General features: G+C 44.9%; 1 long non-coding RNA gene across 1 annotated transcript in view; it reads left to right on the top strand.

Moving 5' to 3' along the window:
• Positions 1 to 11,254: 11,254 nt before the first annotated feature.
• Positions 11,255 to 25,066, top strand: part of LOC309610579 — a 264,883-nt gene continuing 251,071 nt past the window's right edge. Inside the window, exons 1-2 of the long non-coding RNA XR_014234045.1 lie at positions 11,255 to 16,046; positions 17,654 to 24,858. This is a non-coding gene — a long non-coding RNA (uncharacterized lncRNA). The remainder of the gene's footprint in view (positions 16,047 to 17,653; positions 24,859 to 25,066) is intronic.

Below are 25,066 nucleotides of genomic sequence, written 5' to 3'. Positions count from 1 at the left end.
CCCCCCCCACCCCCCGCCCCCGACTCCCATCCGATCCCAACAAGTCTGGGACAGCTCTTCATCCTCTCAGGTAGGCACTCCTGGGAAGAGGCGGAGTTTATTCATCTTCGGCGCCCCTTGTGTTCCTTTTCTGTCCTTTTGTGACTTTCAGTTACTTTCTCTTTATCCTTAAGCATTTTTTTTTGCTCTGAGTTTCTTTCACCTTCTCTCCTCTAAAAACACTTGCTGGCAAAAGCTCTGATAAACACATTTGCACTGAGGTGTAAATGGCTGATTAAACAATGTGCTTCTTCTCCCAGGAGTATTTGCACTGGAGCAAAGATCTAAATGTCTAAGGGTGGAATTTCAGAGCAGCGAGCCTGGTGGGAGAGGGGCTGGGGGGTGAGGAATCTTCCTGAGGCCACCGTAGGCCTGATCCCAGAACCCCCCAGCTCCAAGGTAGCTGGGGCTGGTGATGGAGGCCTGGGCTGGGCTGCTGGCCATGGGAAGGGCTGGTCCCACATCCGAGCCCCTGGCCTTGCTCCATGACCGGAGTTTGAAATCGTGAGGCCCTGTCTGAAAATCTTGAGCAAGAATCTTGCTTATCCCAGAGGAATGTTTGAAAACACTATGAGTATTCCATTTGTGGTAAATGTTTCATTATTTTACTGTTTTCTTCAGCTGATGTGACAGACACCTCTTAGTTTTAAGGATTCTTGAACTTGCCCTTTTGTGAAACATCCAGAGTTCCCACATGTAGGTTAGTTCCTGCTGACAGAACCCTTCAGGCTCATCATTCCTCGCTTGTCTGAGTCAGAAGTGTTTTCCATAGTCAAATGCTGACCTCTGGGTAAAAGAAAAATTGCAAAGTCGCAGTGAAAATCCTCTAGGCTTGGAGCACACATCCATGGGCTGATCGCTACAGAATGGATTGCGGGATTCCTGGGGCTGCTGTCAGGACAGGGAACACCAGCCCCTGGGGAAAAGCCTGCCCCTCCCCTCAGCTCTCCAATGGGACCTGCGAGCCCTTAGGCTCTGCCAGGTCCACACGTGACAGCTCTCAAAAACAAACAAACAAACAAAACCCAAACCTCCCCATTAAAAATATCATCAAGCTCCATATAACTAAAAGCGAAGACTATTGGTTAACATTATCTTTTTTCCTAAAGAACAATTCACATCTTAGATTAGTTTTGGCTTCTGTTTTATCCCAGTGAGTTGAAAATTCACTCTGCATTTCCTCTTCTCTGATGTTTATGGGTGCTGAATAACCTGGCAAAACTATAGTGTGTCAGTTGTGTATTTGCCTGGTTTCTTTTTTGTTTGTTTGTTTTAAATTATAGTTGCTAAACAATATTATATAAGTTACAGGTGTGCAATTAGTGATTCACAATTTTTAAAGGTTATACTCTATTTACAGTTATTATAAAATATTAGCTATATTCCCCATGTTGTACAATATATCCTTGCAGCTTATTTTATACATAATAGTTTGTACCTCTTACTCCCCTCCCCCTATATTGCTTCTCTCCCACTTCCTCTCCCCATTAGTAACCACTAGTTTGCTCTCTAAACCTGTGAATTGCCTGGTTTCTTTATCAGCCTGAGCTTCTTAAGGGCCATTGGCTGAATCATATTTATCTTTTCTTCCCTCCAGGGACTTATGTATAATAAGTTCTCATAAAAAAATTGAGAGGTGGAAAAATGAGTAAAGATGCTTATTTCTAACCCTATTTTTGTAAGTTAAACTCCTTCATTTCCTGGCTGTTTTGTCTACAACACTCTGAACTTCCTATATAGCCATAATAATATTGTTTATACTATAACACACATGAACCTCAGAAACATTATGCTCAGTGAAAAAAGCCAGTCACAACGGACCTCATATCGTATGGTTCCATTCATATGAAATGTCCAGAACAGATGAATCTATAGAGACAGAAAACAGATATGTTGTTGCCTAGGGCTGAGGGGAACAGGGGAAATGGTGGGGGGGGGGTGACTGCTAAAGGTATGCAGTTTCTTTCTGGGGTGATGAAAAAAGATCTAAAATTATATCATGGGGATGGTTGCCTAATTCTCTAAATATACACCCAGTGGTACACTTTGAATGTTATGGTATGTAAATTACATATCAATAAGTTGTTAAAAATGAATAAACTATAGTCCTGGGTGAAATGGAAAGAAAACGAGAGGTCTAGGCTCAGACTCCTACTATTCTATAAATGTGGAAAAAAGAAGAATGAATTTTAGAACTTTATAGACACAGTAAGAAAGTGCTTTGTGTGGATGTGAAAATGAAGATGAAATGGGACCTGGTACTGTTTGGGGAAGAAAAAGAAGTTGAGGTGGGGGAAGAATTAAATTTGAAGCCAAGAGACTTGTGGACACACCCCAGTATGAGCTTCAATGACCCAACTTGTGTAATTTCCTCTAACCAATAGAATATGACAAAGGTGATGGGCTCTCATTCCCTCAATTGTGTTTTGTTCTGTAAGACTCCATCCTCGCAGACTGGGGGAGAGATTCTTCTGCTGGCCTTGAAGAAGCAAGCTGCTCTGATGTGGGCTTCCCATGAAGAGAGCCATGTGACTGAGAACTGTGGGGGGCCTCTAGGACTTGGGGGGGTGGGCTCCAGCCAATAACCATCAAGAAGCCAGGGGCCCACAGTCCTACAACCACAAGGAACTAAATTCTGCCAACAACCACATGAGCTCCGAAGAGGACTCTGAGCTCCAGAAGGAATGCAGCCCTGCCAATACCTTGATGGCAGCCTTGTAAGACCCTGAGCAGAAGACCAAGCTCAGCCGTGCCTGGATCCCTGGCCTACAGAAACTGTGAGATAATAAATGTGTATTGTTTCAATCCACTAAATTTGAGATAATCTTTTATACAGCAATAGAAAACTAATACAGAGCTGCTACAAAAAGAAAAGGCAATTTCCAGGATCATTTTAGTTGAAGGACTGCTGGAAGAGAAAACTTGGGGCGATGACAAATCGAGGTTGGGATGGGGACCTTGTTATCGACATTTGCAGAAGGCAGTTAAGATAAGCAAAGATCAAATGACTCAACGAATATGGGCTTCTGTCCATTCAGATCCGTGCTTGGAGTTCACATCCTACAGACGAGCCAAGAGATGCCTTGCAGAGCAGAACAATATTAAAATATTGACTATCATTAAAATAGTGGTAACAACGACAATGATAATATATTCAAGATTGCTGTGTGCCAGGCACTGGGCTAAGCCCTTTATCTGCATATTTTATTATTTCATTTTAAAGAGACAGCATGGGATGGGTTCCGGCTCTAAATTCAGTCCATCAGGTTCCAAGTTCAGGCTGTCGGTTTACCACGCACGCAACCTTCAGCGAGTCACTTAACACCCTTTCCTCTCAATCTACGCATTTGTAAAATGGGCTTTGGAATAGTATCTACTTCATAGAGTTGATGTGAGGATTAAATGAAACCATCCTTGTCCCGCTCCTGGACCAGTGCCTGGCACATGATAAAAGCTCAATGACCGCTAATTGTCATTGCTACTGTTTATTATTGTTGTATCGCATGGTAACTAAGAGTCCCTCCTCTGCCACTTATTCATCAGGTGTCCTTGGGCAAGTTACTCTCAACTTCAGTTCTTTATCTCTAAAGGGGGGTAGAAACAATACCTTCCCCATAGGATTTTCTTGAGGATTAAATGGTGCCTGTGGTGCTGCGCTGTGTGCACTGGTCTGACAGGTGACTCAGTCTTCATTCCCCCCCATCAGGGTGGAACTATGCCTCCTGCCAAGAGGCCAGGTGCCGAATAGGACCTTCTAGTCACTTCCTTCCTTCAGTAATTTTGCCTGCAAGCTTGGGAAAAGGCATCTTGCATAGCAATCAACCTGTGTCAATTCTCAGCCAGTGTTAGTTACTGTTATTACTGCATATAATCATCACAACTCTATCAAGTTAGGTTCTTTTTTTTTTTTTTTTTAATACATCCACCATCTTGTCTCATGTTAGTTCTTTTTTTTTTTTTTTTTTTAACTTTGGGTTTATTTATTTATTTATTTATTTATGGCTGTGTTGGGTCCTCGCTTCTGTGCGAGGGCTTTCTCTAGTTGCGGCAAGCGGGGGCCACTCTTCATCGCGGTGTGCGGACCTCTCACTATCGTGGCATCTCTTGTTGCGGAGCACAGGCTCCAGACGCGCAGGCTCAGCAATTGTGGCTCACGGGCCTAGTTGCTCTGCGGCATGTGGGATCCTCCCAGACCAGGGCTCGAACCCGTGTCCGCTGCATTGGCAGGCAGACTCTCATCCACTGCGCCACCAGGGAAGCCCCTCAAGTTAGGTTCTTTACTACAGCCATTTTATGTATGCAAAAACTGAGGCATAGGGAAGGCAGCTCACCTAGTGCCGAACAATCAGAATTGAAAGGCAGACCTGCCTGATTCCAAAAGCAAGAGTGTTTCAGGAAAGCATATTTTGTATGGACGGCAGAGGGTAAAGACCCTTAATTGGGGTCGAGCCAAAGAATAAATTTGGAGATGAGAGTTGGCGGAAAGTACGTAAAGAAGGACAGTCAGTAAATATAGGTGATGACAGGGAAGAAAAGGAAACACAGGCTAAATGAAATTTTGGTAAACAAGCCCATGGCACTAAGATACATTGAATTCCTCTTATTTTTTACAAGTAATGTTATTTTTTTACAACAAAACAGTGACACTGGATTAAGAGTTCTCATTTCCTGGCTCGGGGGTGGAACGCGTGGACAGCCCGAGTGAGCATTTCTGTGTCTGATTTCTGTGGGCTGTGATCTGAGACAGACACGATTACAAAATCTCTCAGTCTAGCTGGAGTTGGTTGGGAAGAAGGAATCAGTTGGCCTCTTTCTGAAGCTAAAAGAAGGAAGACAACAAGCAAGTGGGATGAAGTGGTGCCAGGGCCACATGCTCTGCTTTGGGCCAGCTTGTATTCTGGCTTGACTCTTCGGAATCCCAAGACCTCCCTTGACAGTCTTTCCTACTATCCAAGTATTAGCGTCGCACGAGATCGACCTTTGGGGCAGCCCCAGACGTTGCCAGATGAATACAATTTTATTTGTGCAACGAAGTTACCACCCCAGGGCTGACTGAGTAAACAGCCCTGCTAGAGCGATTTTGTAATAAGAGATAGACAGACATGGTGACATCCTGGATAGCAATGGGGATGGAGATGATGATGATGGAGATGATGATGATGATGGTGATGACGATAGTGATGATAGCTACCATTTATTGAGTGCACTGAGGCATTATCATGGGTGTTAAGAGCATAGACTCGGACTCCAGATTGCCTAGGTTTAAATTCCAGGTCTGCTACTTACTAGCTGTGTGACTTTGGGCAAGATACTTCATCTGTTCCATTTTCTTCACCTATAAAGTAGAGGTAATTATAGTACCTGCATTATAGACTTGTTGTAAGGATTATATGTTGTGGTAGGCAAAATGTGTGTGTCTGTGCATGTATATATAGTTACATAATGTATAAAGCACTTAGCACGGTGAGTGGTAGCAATGCTTGAGGGCTTCCTCTGTGATAAATGCTTAAAGATATGATCTCATTTAATCTTTACAACAGCCCTATGAAGTGTCACTTTTTCCATTTTACAGATGAGGAAACTGAGGCAGAAAGAGACATGCTACAGGTCACATACTGATGGAGCCAGATTTAAACCCGGAGTGTCTGACTTCAGAACCTGACATATGCAAGGGTCATCTCGCCAGAGATTGAAGCAAAGGAAAACCTACCCACAAATATCACGGTGCCTGTATTTCTCTAAATTATCCTTAATTCATATGCCAGAAGAGAGAGTCAACTATGAACCAGACCAATATCTGCATGATTGTAGCACAAAATGAGTTACAGCCACTCTAGTAGAAACCTGAACTTTACATGGGATACCTAAAACACATGCCACTGGATCAATGAGTTTTACAACCCACAGAGAAAGGTAGATTGAGTCCGCTGGGGAGAGAAGATTCATTGAAATGAGAATTTTTCCTCTTTTCTCTCCAAGTGTTCACACTTATCCAGGAATGGTGAAAATTTCAATGAGGTTGCAACTGGCGAGGAACAAAGAATCTGAATTAGGGGCTGTGCTTCCCCACCCTACCTGCACTTGGTTATCCAGAGGGTGTCATTTGGTGCCATGAGGTTTAATTTGTTCAGAAGAGAGATGGGCACCTGCAGTGCCGGGCCCTGTATTAGGCGCTGAGGGCTCAAAGGTGAGCCGTCCTGAGACCCACAGGTGAGGAACGCTTGTCCCACGGAGGGGCGTGTGCATGGAGCACAGCGGTCCAGGAGCGGGAGGGAGAGGTGTATCTCTCCACAGACAGAGGAGTCCTCGGAAGCTTCATGGTGGAAGTGAGCTGGACCCCGTGAATGAATGAGGGCTCACCAAGCAGAAAGTAGGATAAAGGCCATCCAGGTTGGAGAAACTGTATTTGCAGAGGTATGGAGACTGAGTGAGACTGCAGTCTCAGGAAACAGAAGGAAGCTTGGTCTGGCTGGAGCTGAGAGTGAAGAGAGAAGGAGGAGGGAGAGGATGTGGGGGAATACATAGCTGTTAAGGTTGATGGGGGCCAGGCTGGGAAAGGCATTGTATTCATGTCCAAGAGTGTGGACTATAGCTTTGGGAAATGGTACTGTCGACAGTCAGTGACCTGACTGTTTCCACGTTAGACCGTCTAAAGATTGCAACAGGGAAAGACTGGAGGAAGGGCAACCAGAAAGGAGGTAACTGCAATAGTTCACGACCAGAGATGAGGAGAGCTGGAATTAAGGAAATCATAGGAGGTTGGAGTCGAGGCAGAGAGAGAGAGGTGGGTGGTGCTAAAGCAGCAGGGGTTGCTCTCAGGTCAGACGGGGAACTTGAGGGGGGAAGACACTAAGAGTGACTCTGAGGTTTCTACTCTGGACAACTAGACACTAAACAGGACGCACAGAAGGAGCAGTGGCACAAAGAAAACGAAATATCGAGTTTGAGATGGATGTGGCAGAGTGGGCAGGGCGTGTGTCTTACCAATTTTTGTTGCAGGTGGAAGGCAATCCATTCATGGTTGCTGAGTTTGCTGGATTCTGGTTTGGGAGCCAGTGGGGACACGGGCAGTGGCCCTGGGACCCAGGAGAGTTGAGGAGGAGAGACCCAGACTTGGGGTCACTAGGATACGGGTTGTAGATCAGCCACAGGTGAAGGAGCTTGACCAGGAGTGTTGGGGGCTGCTGAATGTGAGCACCCACGCTGCAGGAGGAGGAGAGGGGCTGGAGAAGGAGACCTGGGCGAGTCACAGAGGCAGGCAAGAAAGTTAAAGTCAAGAGGGCAGAAAGGTTTAAGAAGACAGGGGTGGGAGTGTCAGGTGCCACCAAGCGGCCATCGAGGAGAGACCTGAAAATCGGTGTTGGATTTTCTCATCAGGAATCCTTGGAGAAGCCAGCAGAGCACCTTGAAGTGTCACCGCAGGAGGAAAAAGGTGTGGATGGGAGGTTGTTAGGATCAAAGCCGGTAATTTATGTGGAAGTGCAGTCATTATTGTCCAAGGGTGGTTACCCGTGTCGGGAGTCCGGTATAACTTCATTCGCATCATGGGAGCATTTTACAACCTGCCGTCACCAAATCCTGGAACCTGGGAAAAGATGTCGATTCTGCTGACATTGTTCTTGGCGTTGATGCTGATGGCTTGTGGAAGCCAATGGTAGAGGAGAATTTGGAGGAAATGCAAAGATGTGTTTGGTGAAAAGAAGAAAGGAAATCTTCTCAGCTTCGAGGAACAGCAAGTGGAAAGTGTCAGAGGCTGCAGGGAGCCGGGCGGGTGGGAAGTGAGGGTTTGCTGGTCTGAGGTGAGTGTCTGGCATGAGGCACAATGGCTCTGAAAGCCCGTGACTAAGGCCTTGGATCTGACCTGAAAGGCCACTGGGACCCACGGTAGGTTTCTGAGAAATAGAGTGACGTTATCAGAACAACACAGTATATGCAGCATCAAGGTACACGTTCCGGGCTTGGTCACCCAGTCTGCGAGGGGAGTGACGGTGTTTGCTCTTGTCCCACAAACTCCACAAAGCATTTTTGGCGTGGGCGGCTGACACCACACTCAATTGCACATGCAAATACAGTAATTATGCCTGAAAAATCAGAGGTCAGTGGCAGGCCAGCAGAAGATTTGGCCTCTCTGCTTCCAGATTTTGAAATAGCAGATATGCACAACTCACTGTCTTCCGCCGCCAAGACCTTGTTACACACGCTGGCCAGGATCTCATTTTACAATTTCCCTTCTTTTAAAGAGAAATCCCCACACAAAGGCAATTCTGGCCAACTAAGTGCCTTTCCCCCCAGAGTGCGGGTTGTCACAGGTCCCGCCCCGTCCCCAGGCTGCTCCCGTACCTGCCGGTCTCCTGGCCCCGCCGCGTCCACGCCACAGAGGAACACCACCACGCAGGCGATGCCAGGATTTCCTTAGGAGAAACGTTTTGGGAGAGGAGGATATCACGGAGTCCTGAATCTAATATGGCACAACAATCTTAAATATTCCAGACAGGAAAAGTTTTTTGTCAAAGCTTCTGACAGTTTAAACTTTAAAGCTTCAGCAAAACTTTTAAACTTTTAAACTTTGAACCTGTTTGAACCTCTCATGATTTATGAATTATTAAATGTACCACTGAAAATCACGGACTTTAACCAGTAAAGCTTTCTGCTTAAAAGCAACTGAGAAGATGGTGACTGTGGGAAAAGCAGAGGGAAGAGAGGGCCATGGGGTTTTTATCCCAGGGATACTCCTCTCGGTTGTGTAAAACCTAAACCCAGAAAATAGTTAGGCCATAAAAGGCTCAGACCAAGGCATACAATGGAGGAGAGAGAGCAAAAAGGAAAATGTAAACTGTCTGAAAATAGTTACATAAGTATATCTAAATAAGAGTTGAGCTAATATGTACATACACTATACATTTTATATATTGGTGGTGAAATATACACAACATAAAAGTCACCCCACGTTAACCACTTTTAAGTACACAGTTCTGTGGCATTAAGTGCATTCACAATGTTGTGCGGCCATCACCAGCATCCATGTCCAGAAATTTTTCATCTTCCCAGACCAAAACTCTGACCCCCCCCCCCTTAAACACTAACTCCCCTTTCCTCCCTCCCAAGCCCTGCTAACTTCTGTCCTAGGAATCTGAATATTCCAGGTACATCATATAAATGGAATTTATACACACACAAATATTGTATGATTCCACTTACATGAGGTACTTGGAACAGACAATATAATATATATGTATATATATTGCTACATTTATAACATAATAATAAGCATGAGGAGGGTATAAGTCAAGGAAAAAGTTGAGGTTTTCCATGCATTACAGACAGAATTAAAAGGCAAGCCAAGTGAGTTCAGATAGAAAAAGAAGTTGGTTATAATTTATGCTCCCAGAGGGCACAATTCATTTCAATCCCCAGGAGTCCGAATCCCAGTCAAAATGTCTGGGCTGAGTTGAGCCCTGTGACAGCCGGGTCTTGGGGACTCTGGAGGGATGATGGCGGCGGCCAGGCTGGACTGAGGAGGAGTCCGTGAAGCATGAGGCTGCCTGGAGCCCAGGCTCGTGTACGGCACCCCCTGCTCCCAGCGCAGAGACTTGCTTACTTCCTGTTAGTGTGTTTCCAGGGACTTAGTAACCAGTTCATAGCAACTGCCCTCGCCTCACAGCATCAACTGTAAACTCTTTTATTTCCCATTATTATAATGATCGCTTTATATAATTTTATGTCTTTTAAAGAAGTTGGGAGGAGAAAGTACATATTTATCAATTTGTTATATTGGCTTTCTTATTTACGTCATGTAGCTCTCGTCATTTGTGTCTGTAGGTTTGAGTGACTGTCTGGTATTTTCTTACTCCGGTTCAGCTTCCCCCCCCAGCCCGCCCCTCCCCTCCCAGCAAGTGTGAGCTCTGCACACATCTTAGCAACCCCCAGCAGAGCAGGCGAATTTAGGAATTACCTAAAGACTCTGTACAGCCGCAGCTTTCACACATTTGACCCAGGCAGGCGTGGTGCCACCAGGAGGTGCAGCCCGAGAGCTGGCTGACAAATTAGCAGGGATTTGTTCCTTTAATAACGTCCATTGTTACCAAGATGAGCTCGAGCCCTCAAAAGTCTGGGGCGAGGAAAGGTACATCTCATGAGGAAGAAAGGAGCGAAGGCAGGACTGCTAAATGGGTGGGTGCTCCCACGTGGCACAAGGGCACGAGGTCCCCAGGAGGGAAGAGGGCGGGACCCTGAAAGGGGAAGGGTGGGGCGGTAGCTGCAAACCGCTTGCGTCACCATTTGCCAAGTGCTGCCCTTTACTTTACCTCTTGGAGAAAGCCTGTCTCCAGGACGTTGGTCTGTCGGGGAGGGTGAACAAATTTGCCCAGAGTTGCCTAAGTGATCCCTGCATCTACCCGGTTCCCCCGTCCTGGGGTAAATGTGCACACTCTCCGATGACTGAATTTCTGCGACAGCGCAGGTTCCCGCTGGGATTCTGGCAATGGCCCAAAAGGTAGGAGGAGGACCGGGCCGGGCAGGGTTTCTGCTCCTCCTACCGCACCAGCTGGCAGAGGGCAGACCCCGACCACCAGCAGGTGGGGTCCACGGAGCCCCAGAAAATTGGACTGAGCTGTGCGAGCACCTCCTGCTCATGGTAGAGTGGGGCAGGGTGAGAGGAGAGGTGCCCCAGGATGGATGCTCAGGGGACCACTCACTCCTCCTGCCTCTGCCACCATCATGGAGCCACTTCCTCAACAGGAGAATTTTCCTTTCTTCTCTGGTGGTGGCTTTCCTAAATCTAACGGAGGTTCTGTTCCATGACGGATCTCTCAAGGATCTTTGTGCCAAGGGCAGCGTACACGTTCCTGGGTTTAGCGGGTGGCCCTGCTGGGCGGACGTCCCTGAGATGTGTCTTACAGTCTGTTGCTTAACTCTGTCCCCACCCCAGGAGAGGAGCACCCACCCCAGGAGAGGAGCACCCACCCCCTCCACGTTCCCGAGTTGCCAGGGAGTGAGCTGCAGCTCCCTCCCCTTCTCTGACTCCCCACCCCCAAGCCCAGGCATCATGGTCACAGGACACTGGAGAGAATGAGAACAAGATGAAAAAGAGGGCAAGATGCCACAGGACACTGAATGGAACTTGAGCAGCCTGGACTTTTAAATATGGATTAATGTCAACAACCAGAGCATCTGAACTGAGAAAGAGGAAGGAGGAAAGGCATCCCTGAGGTCTGCAAAGGGGAAAGGTTTGGACGAGGGAGCCCTGGTTACCGTCCCACCATTTGTTGACTGCTGTGTAGCGACTGAGCGCCGGCTACATATTTTATTTATTTATTTTATTATTTATTCTCTTTTTTTTTTTTTTCAGAAAGCATTTTATTAAATCAGAACAAATATTCAGGGCTTCCCTGGTGGCGCAGTGGTTAAGAATCCGCCTGCCAGTGCAGGGCACACGGGTTCAAGCCCTGGTCGGGGAAGATCCCACATGCGGCGGAGCAACTAAGCCCGCGCGCCACAACTGCTGACCCTGCGCTCTAGAGCCCGGGAGCCACAACTACTGAAGTTCGCGTGCCTAGAGCCCGTGCTGCGCAGCAAGAGAAGCCACCGCGATGAGAAACACGCACAACCGCAATGTAAAGTAGTCCCCCCAGCCCCCCTCCCTCCGAGGGGCGAAGAAACAAAGACCCAATGCAGTCAAAAATAAATTAATAAATTTATTAAAAAAAAAAAAAAGAACAAATATTCAGGCACAAAAATACATCAGTTTACTTATTCTCTTTTAATCTTGGGGGAATTCTGGAGCCAGACTGCCTGGGTTTAAACTCTGGCTCCATCACTTACTTCCTATGTGACCTTAGACAACTGTCTTAAATAAAATACTTTCTGATTCAATGTCCTTGGTTGTAAAATAGAGATAATAATAATACCTAGCTCACAGGGTTGTTCTGAGGATTCACTGAGACAATATTCGTAAATCTTTTAGAATGGTGCCTCCTGCACAGTAAATGACATTTAAGTGTTGGATATATATGTCCATCCGTGTGGATAAAGAAACTGAAGCTCAGAAAGGTTAAGTAATTTGCCAGAGGTTGCCCAACCAAGATTTGAACCTAGGCCTATTTGGCCATTTCGCTTGTGGTCACCTTAGCTAACGGGAAGGAATGTTTTCAGAAATAGGATTCTTTCTCTGAGATGATGATGGTGAAGACGAATGCTTAACATTGTGCTAGGTGCCTTATATACATTATTTAATTTAATTCTTTTTATGGCCCTTTTTGTTATATATCATCTTCTCCACATACCTTGTTGAATAATATCCCTGTGAAATTCATGTCTACCCAGAACCTCAAAATGTGATCTTATATTGGAATAAAGGGTCTTTGCAGATGTAACTAATTAAGATGAGGTCACATTGGATCAGGGTGGGCCCTAAATCCACTGACGGGTATCCTTATAAGAAGCCCATAAAAAGACACAGAGACACATGGGAAGAATGCCAGGTGAGACAGGGACAGAGGCAGTGACAAACCAAAGAACACCAAGGAATGTGGCAGCCACCAGAAGCTGGAAGAGGCAGGATGTTCCTTCCCCAGAGCCTTCAGAGGGCGCATGGCCTGTTGCCTCCTTCCAGGGTACAGAACTGTGAGATTTCTGTGGTTTTAAGGCCCCCAGTTTGTGGTTCTTTGCTACAGCAAAGTAGTCCCTGCGGGACTCATACACTCCAAGTTGACACTTGAGAACCTGAGGCTCAGGAAGCCACGGGATTTGCCTAAGGTCAGCGCACTAGTGGCAGCAGACCTGGGACTTGAACTTGGGTCTGTCTGCCTCCCTGCACCGCTCTGACATCCTCCAGCGAGGGCCAGCGTCAGCATTAGGGCTCACCGTCCTGTGCGCCTGCCCAGCGCCGTGGGGCCTGGTCTCTCCTGCACTCGATCCTGTGGTCCAGACACTGAACCGCAGGTCGCTCAGAGCACCGGCTGGAAGGAACTGAGAACAGCAGCCACAACTCCCACGTTACTTGGGGGAGAAAAACCACCAAAACCTTTGGAGAGAACTTCTCAGTGAAGCAGGTATTAGCTTAGAGGGTTTTCTTAAGTACAAGGTATATAGACATTTATTTCAGAATAAAGTTTTAGCCCTGGGGAATTACTTTCTCTCTCCAGTGCGCAGAATCAGATTAGTGAGCATTCCTGGCTCGTGACTCTTTATCATCTTCGGTTCATGCACGGCTTTGCTGCTTACTTATTCCCTCCATAACGAACACCCATGAAGCCACCAGTAAACCCCAGGACGAGAATATTGACAGTAATTCACAGCAACCTATATTCTCCTCCTTGTCTTCCCCCCTCCCTCCTTGTAAATAACCACCCTCTTGAACTGTGTCTTTATTATTTCTCTTTAAAATAAATCCTCCTGTCAGATGTGCATATGTGGCCTGGCCATTTCTTCAGCCTTGACTTTTCCTCCCCTCCCTCCTTCACTGCACACCAGGCACAGGGGCCTCCTTCCTGTCCCTCAAACACGCCGAACACACTTCCACCCCAGGGTCTTGGTACTCACCCTTCCCCATTCTTCTCCCCATGACGGGAATCCCTATTCACCTGCGTCCAGGCCCAAATGTCACCTCTCAGAGTTACTGTCTCTGACCCCTGCCATCTAAAATAGTGAACCCTTCACCCCCATCTCCTCACTCTGCTTTACTTTTCCCCTTAGTACTTGTCACTGGCTGACATTATATAGTTATGCATTTGGTTATATGGTTAAGTATTTGGTTATTATCCCACTATAATATAAACTTCAGAAAACAGTGGGGGTTTTTTTTCTGTTTTGTTCATTTCTGTTGCCCTAGTGCTGGGCATATCGTAGGTGCTCAATAAATCAATTCAGTTCTTCTAATAAACCAGCATCTCTTCTGGTAATAAACCAGCCCCTACATTCCAGGAAATGTGCTAGGATACACAGCTGGACAGAGTTCTGTCCTTGCTCTTCAGGAGTTTACCGTTTAATGGAGACACTGAAATATGAGCATTAATTCTGCAACATGATCAGGGTTTGCACAAATTGCTACAAGAGTTATGGTGGTACTGGAGGACTTCCTGGAGGAGATGGCATTTGAGCTGAGACTTGAAGGATGAGTAGACTTCATGTTCAGGAGATAAAAGTTAGGTGTGGCCTTGTGGGAAGAGGCAATAGTACAGGCAAAGGCACAGAGGTGCTAAAGAGCCTATAGGCACTTCTGCTTGGCAGGGCAGAGGTACAGGAGAAATGAGGCTGGAAATGAAGGCAGAGGCCAGATCACGCAAGGCTGGCTGTGCAACACGATATAGTCTGCACATTCTCCTGCTTAGACCTGGGGAAGCATCAAGGGATTTGAAACAGAGGAACAACAGGATCTGGTTTGCATTTTGGACAGTTCACTGTTTGCTTCCCTGTGAAGATTGGATTGGAAGGAGTGGAGGATGAGGCAGGGAGAGTGCTGGGAAGGCTGTCACAGGTGGGCAGGAATCCAGGCAAGAAGCAGGAAGCAGACCAGGGGCCATCGATCACTGAGTGGACTCTGGTGGAGGTGGAGGGTGTGAGGGGTGCGTGTGCAGTGCTACCAAGTTTGGTTGTCCATGTGCTGGGTTTGGGGTCTCTGTGGGGAACCCAGGGCTACCCTGGTGGTGCCACTCTGCTTTGTTATTCTTCAGGCAGAGTATTTGTGAGTGCTGTTTGGTAAGGAGGACTTTACAATTACGACTTCATTTTTATTAGCAAACCTTCAAGGGACGCTGTTGTTAGAGCTTGTGTCTGAGTGACTGAACGTCACAGACTGAAATTTAGACTTTTAATCCATTTGGGAAAGACTGCTGTGTGACCTTGGGCACTCTCCTTACCTCCCAGGACTCCACTTCCAGGAGAGGGGAGGGTGACACCCACTAAGGTTCTATGACTCACTGCTGTTCCGGACACCACGCTGCATTCTCAGGAGGTGGGGATTTGAAGGCGGGCACGGTTTTCTGTCAGTTTCTTCCTCTTTGAATTAAGGTTTGCAAGAGTCTTGGGGGCTACCTGTACTCCAGTTTCTTCATCCTGGCTTGGTAACCGGTGGGTGTGGACTCGGTAGCCCAAATGGCTCACTGAGTAACGTTTCCTGGGTCCTTGTAAGCGCGAGGCACTGTGCGCCCGCTGACTGCATCCTCGGATTGTCCCATTCCCTTGCTCATCTTTGCTGGCCCCTCCAGCAGGCCTCGCTGCAGACCCCCTGATTGGAGACAAAGGCGTGACTTGCAGAGAAACAAGGGTCAATCTTGAGGCGTAACTGACCAGTGTACGAGGACAACAGAGGCTGTGCGCCAAATTAGGTTTCTTCTCGAGCCTATCAGGTCATCTGATAGCTCATTTAGCCCTCAGGCGCCCTTGCTATTTGTACAATTGCAGTTCTTTTTTAGAAGGGACCCAAACCAAGGCTTAATCCTGCGGCATTTTTACACACACAAGGGCTTTTTGTTCCAAGCTTTCCCGCGTGCAAATAATGATTTCGAAGCAGTTAAACAAATCTCCTGGCAACACACTGAGGCCCGTGCCTGGGTCTGTATTTTGCAAAGGGAGCAGGGGATCCGGGGAAACCAAAGGAAATGTTTCATTGTTAGGGGGGCGATTCTGGCCAGGTTCTTCTGGGCAGGTGGATGACCCCTGACTTCAACCTCAACCCCTCTCCCAGGAAAGGGAAATGCTGGGATTGGCAGGAAGAGGGGATGAGGCTGGAGATGAAGGTAGCGAGAGGGGGGGCTTTGGTCAACACTGTCGCTTTTTGAGGGAGGGGAGGAAGCGGGAAAATGCATTCTCTGCTGACTCGCAGAGAGAACTGACTGTCTGGTCATTTCCCTCCTGATCATGGACATTCTCCTCCGTGAATAAACAGAGAAGGAGACAAAGCGAAAAGAAGACTTCTAAGTAATTCCAGTGAGCTGCGTCTCCAGCCAGAGCCAGCACATTTCAAAGACACCACGATGGCCTGTCAGCCGCAGCGTTTCTCTTGGTCCGAGGTAAAATATGATACGGAGGGATGAGGCGAAAATGTTGGAAGGAGAGGATGAGAACTCGAAGCCAAGGAAACAAAGGTGGAGGAGGAGGAGTGATACTCCAGCAGGGAGACGGGCTCGGGGAATAGGGGGACAATTCTGGCCTGAACCTAGAAGGTAAAAATGTCATAACAGGCGAGCAGATGTCCTCTGGCCGAGAGATCAAAGCTGTTGCACTTGGAAAGTGGTCACGATCCATTTTAAAAGGCGGCCATCCTCCAAATGGATGTGCAGTAACCAGTGAGTGTGACGGCAAGAAGTACTTGGGTGGAAATCCTCAAAAATCCATGAATTATGGAACTTTCTTCCTTTTCCTAGGAGATTAATAATGGGTGGGGCAAGGATGGAGGCCAAAGGGATCTAAGGATCACAGGCGAGGAGTCCCCAGGGCTTCCGAATGGAAGCTGGGGTTACGTCTCGGACATGGCTGTTGATACTTGCACAGGTAGTGCTTACTCAGCACTAGTTCTGTATGTTCAGAGTCCCAAGATCAAAGGATGGAGGACGGGGCTTTCTGCCAAAAAATGTAGCCCATAAAATGGTTTATTAAGCCCAGAGAAATGAGCTTTGGCAAGAACACTCTCTTACACGTGCAGGAAAAGTGATCAAGGTAAGGAAGCCAGTAAAAATCTCTAGCAGCTAGAATGGTGGACGGTTTTCAACCTAGATGAAAAGAAAGAACAGTCATCATGGTGACAACCACAGTCAAGTGACATTTCCAGCAATGAGGGATCATGACTTCAGGCCATTTCCTCAAGGAAAGTTGGTTGTGGTTTGGGAAGTTTTGGCTTTTCTGGGGCTGCTCTCTGAACAGTGGGGCTGTTGATGGATTTGTAACGACTGAGGCCTGGTGGCAGCACCACGATTAGGGAACAACTCAGAAACCAGTGGGAAAGGCTGGGTCTCAAGGTGGGTACAGTCCTGCCTGACCCCCTCCCTCTCCTCCCCTCATCTGTCCTGGTTTTTCTGACAGCCAAAAGCAACCTTCTGCCGAAGCTTAGCTGATGGGTTTGGGGATGTCATCTGTTTGCGGTCAGGGGTGTTGAGTAGAGTTCAGTTGCACCTGTGCCAGTCTTACTGAGGTGTTTCTAAATGACAGGTGAGCCGGCACCTGTTGGGGGATGGAAACACAGGAAGGAGACTGGTAACTGACGGTATGGGCCGTGTAACTCTAAGGATGGGTCTCAGGGAGCAAAGGAGGCTGAAGTGATTTTCAGAAACGCAACAAAACCAAAAGGTGCATTTAAAGAAAAGAAGTGGAATCCATCTCTCACAGGACAGTGCCCTAGTTCGTTGGCTCAGTTTATGAAGCCCTCAGGGTCTCTACCTTCCTGCCCACACCGTCCTGCTTCTGCACCGCCCTCGGTACAAGACTGCCTACAATTCCCCAAGTGGACTGTAGGAGGCAGACTCTCAGAGGCCCCGATGATCCCCACCACCTGGTAGAATCCCATCCCCTTGAGCATGGGCTGGCCTAGCAGCTTGCTTCTAATTATGATAAAGGTGATGAGATATGTCACTTCTGTCTCGCTGGCAGACTCTCTATTGCCTTCCTGGTTTGTACGTTTCAGTGGGGTCACTGACCATGTTGGAAAAGACCATGTGAAGAGGAACTGAAGGCGACAACCAGCCAGAAACTGAGGCTCACAGTCCAAAAACCCCCAAAGAACAGAAATCTGCCAACAGCCATGTGAGCTTGGAAATGGATCCTTCCTTGGAGCTGGGTTGCTGCCTTGTGAGAGGCAATCACAGGAGAGGAACCCCCTAAGCCGAGCCCAGACTGCTGCCCCACAGACATGGTGAGATAATAAATGTGTGTTGTTTAAAGCCACCGAGTTTGCGGGTAATTTGTTAGGCAGCAATAGATATTAATAAAGAGTCCTTGAAATTTCATAAAAGGGAAGTGGTGTAAAGCGAACTTCCGAAAAGCAGGGGGTACCTGTATTAGGGGATGGATGAATGAATAGTGGATGAAATGAGTGTGTGAATGAATGCATGACGACAAAAGATGCGCAGCTCAATTTGGGGCATTTTGGTGTGGGATGCAGGAGAAAGGTTCTTACGGGTTCCCTGTTGAGTGGCTCAAGGAGCCTCCTCAGAGCTGGAGAGGGTTTGATGTGAGCTGCAGGCTGGGGCCAATGCAAGAGCATCTGGGGTGCAGAGAGGACCAGCCCTACTCCGAGGGCTTAGGAGGCGATGGTGGAAGGGTCCAGCCAAGGCTGGAGGTGAGTGGCAGGGGTTGCCAGGAAGCAAACAAGGAGGGAAGGTGACCCTTGCCCCACAGGCTTTGGGAAAGACCAGAGACAGAGCGAGAGAGGGGAAGATATGGCAGGTGCCCCTGGAAGGAGGTTTAATGCTCAGATGCAAGCCCAGCTCATTAGGTAATGCAGGCTTATGCTTGGGACGCAGTTCAGTGCCATGAGATTGATGTTGTGCCCCTGGTTTAAAAATTCTTTTAAAATTTTACATGCTATAATATGTTTGCTTGCTTATTGCTCGGGGCACACAACACATCATCTTGTTTACTGCTGCAGCTGTGGATTTAGCGGAGTGGAAGGTTTGTGGTTGGTGTTCATTTAGAATGTGCCGAACAGCCGGTTTCCAGACCCAACCAGGAAAAAGAGCTGCTCAAAGAAAGTCTGAAAGCTCATGACACAAAAGCTGCAGAGCTAGTAATGAGGAGGGTCTCACCCACCACCAGCAAGAAAGCAGTGAGCTCAGGGGGCTCACAGGAGGGATTCAGAAATAAAAGCACATCCCTTGACTACTGAAGCCTCTGGTTTAGAACCTGGGCAACTGACAACACACTGGCCTGGATTTGGGCTCCCTTTTGAAATATAGACAGCAGCAGGATCCTTAGGGTCTCAAGATTTCAATGAAGTGCCACTGATGTAGCCACACAGGCTGCCACTGAAGGGTCCTGGAGGCTGGGGAGTTAATAGAGTTCAGAAGCTCACTGCACTGCGGTCAAACAGCACCAGAGTTACAGTTTTCTTGCAGAGCATGAAGTTGAGTTTTCATATTTGGAAAAATGGCCGAGGTTATTCCTACAGAGTGAAAAAGCTAAACTTTGCCATGGGAGAATCACCTTCCTGCTCAAGATACTTCCTCACCCAGACTATTGCAACATTCTTCATTGAAGAAGACAGTACTTGAGCTTCTCAGAAAGGAATAATTAAATTTGTACCCAACATAGAACACAAGCTAAAGAAGGACCATTTGAATGACATTCAATTTATATATTTTTTTCTTTTTTCTCTTTTTGTGAGTGTGTTGTGTACGCTTCTTTGCGTGATTTTGTCTGTATAGCATTGCTTTTACCATTTGTCCTAGGGCTGTCTGTCCGTTGTTTTTTTGTTTTGTTTTTGTATAGTTTTTAGCGCTTGTTATCATTGGGGGATTTGTTTTTTGGTTTGGTTCCTCTCTACTTTCTTTCTTTCTTTTTATTATTACTTTTTAATTTGTTTATTTTTAATAATTTATTTTTTTTTTACTTTAATAACTTTATTTTATTTTATTTTATTTTTTCTTTCTTTCTTTCTTTTTTTCTCCCTTTTCTTCTGAGCCGTGTGGCTGACAGGGTCTGGGTGCTCCGACCAGGTGTTAGGCCTGTGCCTCTGAAGTGCGAGAGCCGAGTTCAGGACATTGGTCCACCAGAGACCTCCCGGCTCCACGTACTATCAAACAGCGAAAGCTCTCCCAGAGAGCTCCATATCAACGCTAAGACCCAGCTCCACTCAGCGACCAGCAAGCTACAGTGCTGGACACCTTATGCCAAACAACTAGCAAGACAGGAACACAACCCCACCCATCAGCAGAGAGGCTGCCTAAAATCATAATAAGGTCATAGACACCCCAAAACACACCACTGGACGCAGTCCTGCCCACCAGAAAGACAAGATCCAGCCTCATCCACCAGAACACAGGTACCAGTCCCCTCCACCAGTTAGCCTACACAACCCACTGAACCAACCTTAGCCACTGGGGGCAGACACCAAAAATAATGGGAACTATGAACCTGCAGCCTGCAAAAAGGAGACCCCAAACACAGTAAGTTAAGCAAAATGAGAAGACAGAGAAACACACAGCAGATGAAGGAGCAAGGTAAAAACCCACCAGACCAAACAAATGAAGAGGAAATAGGCAGTCTACCTGAAAAAGAATTCAGAGTAATGATAGTAAAGATGACCCAAAATCTTGGAAATAGAATGGAGAAAATACAAGAAATGTTTAACAAGGACCTAGAAGAACTAAAGAGCAACAAACAATGATGAACAACACAATAAATGATATTCAAAATTCTCTAGAAGGAATCAATAACAGAATAACTGAGGCAGAAGAATGGATAAGTGACCTGGAAGATAAAATAGTGGAAATAACTACTGCAGAGCAGAATAAAGAGAAAACAATGAAAAGAATTGAGGACAGTCTCAGAGAACTCTGGGACAACATTAAATGCACCAACATTTGAATTATAGGGGTCCCAGAAGAAGAAGAGAAAAAGAAAGGGACTGAGAAAATATTTGAAGAGATTATAGTTGAAAACTTCTCTAATATGGGAAATGAAATAATCAATCAAGTCCAGGAAGCACAGAGAGTCCCTTACAGGATAAATACAAGGAGAAACACACCAAGACACATATTCATCAAACTATGAAAAATTAAATACAAAGAAAAAATATTAAAAGCAGCAAGGGAAAAAAAAACAAATAACATACAAGGGAATCCCCATAATGTTAACAGCTGATCTTTCAGCAGAAACTCTGCAAGCCAGAAGGGAGTGGCAGGACATATTTAAAGTGATGAAAGGGGAAAACCTACAACCAAGATTACTCTCCCCAGCAAGGATCTCATTCAGATTCGACAGAGAACTTAAAACCTTTACAGAGAAGCAAAAGCTAAGAGAATTCAGCACCACCAAACCAGCTTTACAACAAATGCTACAGGAACTTCTCTAGGCAGGAAACACAAGAGATGGAAAAGACCTACAATAACAAACCCAAAACAATTATGAAAATGGTAATAGGAACATACATATCGATGACTACCTTAAATGTAAATGGATTAAATGCTCCAACTAAAAGACATAGACTGGCTGAATGGATACAAAAACAAGACCTGTACATATGCTGTCTACAAGAGACCCACTTCAGACCTAGGGACACATACAGACTGAAAGTGTGGGGATGGAAAAAGATATTCCATGCGAATGGAAATCAAAAGAAAGCTGGAGTTGCAATTCTCATATCAGACAAAATAAACTTTAAAATAAAGACTATTACAAGAGACAAAGAAGGACACTACATAATGATCAATGGATCAATCCAAGAAGAAGATATAACAATTGTAAATATTTATGCACCCAACATAGGAGCACCTCAATACATAAGGCAGATGCTAACAGCCATAAAAGGGGAAATCGACAGTAACACAATCATAGTAGGGGACTTTAACAACCCATTTTCACCAATGGACAGATCATCCAAAATGAAAATAAATAAGGAAACACAAGCTTTAAATGACATTAAATGAGATGGACTTAATTGATATTTATAGGACATTCCATCAAAAACAACAGAATACACTTTCTTCTCAAGTGCTCATGGAACATTCTCCAGGATAGATCATATCTTGGGTCACAAATTAAGCCTTGGTAAATTTAAGAAAATTGAAATCGTATCAAGTATCTTTTCCGACTGCAACGCTATGAGACTAGATATCAATTACAGGAAAAAATCTGTAAAAAATACAAACACATGGAGCCTAAACAATATGCTACTAAATAACCAAGAGATGACTGAAGAAATAAAAGAGGAAATCAAAAAATACATACAAAACAAATGACAATGGAAATAGTACTGCCCAAAACCTATGGGATGCAGCAAAAGCAGTTCTAAGAGGGAAGTTTATAGCAATAAACTTCTACCGCAAGAAACAAGAAAAATCTCAAGTAAACAACCTAATCTTACACCTAAAGCAATTACAGAAAGAGGAACAAAAGAACCCCAAAGTTAGCAGAAGGAAAGAAATCATAAAGATCAGATCAGAAATAAATGAAAAAGAAATGAAGGAAACAGTAGCAAAGATCAATAAAACTAAAAGCTGGTTCCTTGAGAAGATAAACAAAATTGATAAACCATTAGCCAGGCTCATCAAGAAAAAAAGGGAGAAGACTCAAATCAACAGAATTAGAAATGAAAAAGGAGAAGTAACAACTGACACTGCAGAAATACAAAGGATCATGAGAGATTACTACAAGCAACTATATGCCAATAAAATGGACAACCTGGAAGAAATGGACACATTCTTAGAAAAGCACAACCTTCCAAGACTGAACCAGGAAGAAACAGAAAATATAAACAGATGATTCACAAACACTGAAATTGAGACTGTGATTAAAAATCTTCCAACAAACAAAAGCCCAGGACCAGATGGCTTCACAGGCGAATTCTATCAAACATTTAGAGAAGAGCTAAAACCTATCCTTCTCAAACTCTTCCAAAATATAGCAGAGGGAGGAACACTCCCAAACTCATTCTACGAGGCCACCATCACCCTGATAACAAAACCAAAGATGTCACAAAAAAGAAAACTACAGGCCAATATCACTGATGAACATAGATGCAAAGATCCTCAACAAAATACTAGCAAACAGAATCCAACAGAACATTAAAAGGATCATACACCATGATCAAGTGGGGTTTATCCCAGGAATGCAAGGATTCTTCAATATATGCAAATCAATCAATGTGATACACCATATTAACAAATTGAAGGAGAAAAACCATATGATCATCTCAACAGATGCAGAAAAAGCTTTTGACACCTTTTCAAAAATTCAACACCCATTTATGATAAATACCCTCCAGAAAGTAGGCATAGAGGGAACTTACCTCAGCATAATAAAAGCCATATATGACAAACCCATAGCCAACATCATTCTCAATGGTGAAAAACTGAAACCATTTCCTCTAAGATCAGGAACAAGACAAGGTTTTCCACTCTCACCACTATTATTCAACATAGTTTTGGAAGTTTTAGCTACAGCAATCAGAGGAGAAAAAGAAATAAAAAGAATCCAAATCAGAAAAGAAGAAGTAAAGCTGTCACTGCTTGCAGATGACATGATACTATACATAGAGAATCCTAAAGATGCTACCAGAAAACTACTAGAGCTAATCAATGAATTTGGTATAGTAGCAGGATACAAAATTAATGCACAGAAATCTCTTGCATTCCTCTACACTAATGATGAAAAATCTGAAGGAGAAATTAAGGAAATATTCCCAGTTACCACTGCAACAAAAAGAATAAAATACCTAGGAATAAACCTACCTAAGGAGACAAAAGACCTGTATGCAGAAAATTATAAGACACTGATGAAAGAAATTAAAGATGATACAAACAGATGGAGAGATATACCATGTTCTTGGATTGGAAGAATCAACATTGTGAAAATGACTATACTATCCAAAGCAATCTACAGATTCAATGCAATCCCTGTCAAACTACCAAGGGCATTTTGCACAGAACTAGAACAAAAAATTGCACAATTTGTATGGAAACACAAAAGACCCCGAAGAGCCAAAGCAATCTTGAGAAAGAAAAACAGAGCTGGAGGAATCAGGCTCCTGGACTTCAGACTATACTACAAAGCTACAGTAATCAAGATAGTATGGTACTGGCACAAAAACAGAAATATAGATCAATGGAACAGGATAGAAAGCCCAGAGATAAACCCACACACATATGGTCACCTTATTTTTGATAAAGGAGGGAAGAATATACAATGGAGAAAAGATAGTCTCTTCAATAAGTGGTGCTGGGAAAACTGGACAGCTATATGTAAAAGAATGCAATTAGAACACTTGCTAACACCATACACAAAAATAAACTCAAAATGGATTAGAGACCTAAATGTAGGGTCAGACACTATAAAACTCTTAGAGGAAAACATAGGCCAAACACTTTATGACATAAATCACAGCCAGATCCTTTTTGACCCACCTCCTAGAGAAATGGAAATAAAAACAAAAATAAACAAATGGGACCTAATGAAACTTAAAAGCTTTGCACAGCAAAGGATACTATAAACAAGATGAAAAGACAACCCTCAGAATGAGAGAAAATATTTGCCAATGAAGCAACTGACAAAGGATTAATCTCCAAAATTTACAAGCAGCTCATGAAGCTCAATGTCAAAAAAACAAACAGCCCAATCCAAAAATGGGCAGGAGACCTAAACAGACATTTCTCCAAAGAAGATATGCATATTGCCAACAAACACATGAAAGGATACCCAACATCACTAATCATTAGAGAAATGCAAACCAAAACTACGATGAGGTATCACCTCACACCAGTCAGAATGGCCATCATCAAAAAATCTACAAACAATAAATGCAGGAGAGGATGTGGAGAAAAGGGAACCCTCTTGCACTGTTGGTGGGAATGTAAGTTGATACAGCCACTATGGAGAACAGTATGGAGGTTCCTCAAAAAACTAAAAATAGAACTACCATATGACCCAGCAATCCCACTACTGGGCATATACCCTGAGAAAACCATAATTCAAAAATTCATGTACCACAATGTTCATTGCAGCACTATTTACAACAGCCAGGACATGGAAGCAACCTAAGTGTCCATCAACAGATGAATGGATAAAGAAGATGTGGCACATATATACAATGGAATTTTACTCAACCAAAAAGGAAACGAAATTAAGTTATTTGTAGTGAGGTGGATGGACCTAGAGACTGTCATACGGAGTGAAGTAAGTCAGAAAGAGAAAAACAATTACTGTATGCTAACACACATATATGGTATCTTAAAAAAAAAAATTGGTTCTGAAGAACCTAGGGGCAGGACAGGAATAAAGACGGAGAGGTAGAGAATGGACTTGAGGATACGGGTAGGGGAAAGGGTAAGCTGGGACGAAGTGAAAGAGTGGCATGGACATATACACACTACCAAATGTAAAA

Source organism: Balaenoptera borealis, assembly GCF_965194805.1.
Source record: "Balaenoptera borealis genome assembly, chromosome: 14".
NCBI lineage: Eukaryota > Metazoa > Chordata > Mammalia > Artiodactyla > Balaenopteridae > Balaenoptera > Balaenoptera borealis.
This window is presented reverse-complemented; position numbering and strand designations above follow the sequence as displayed.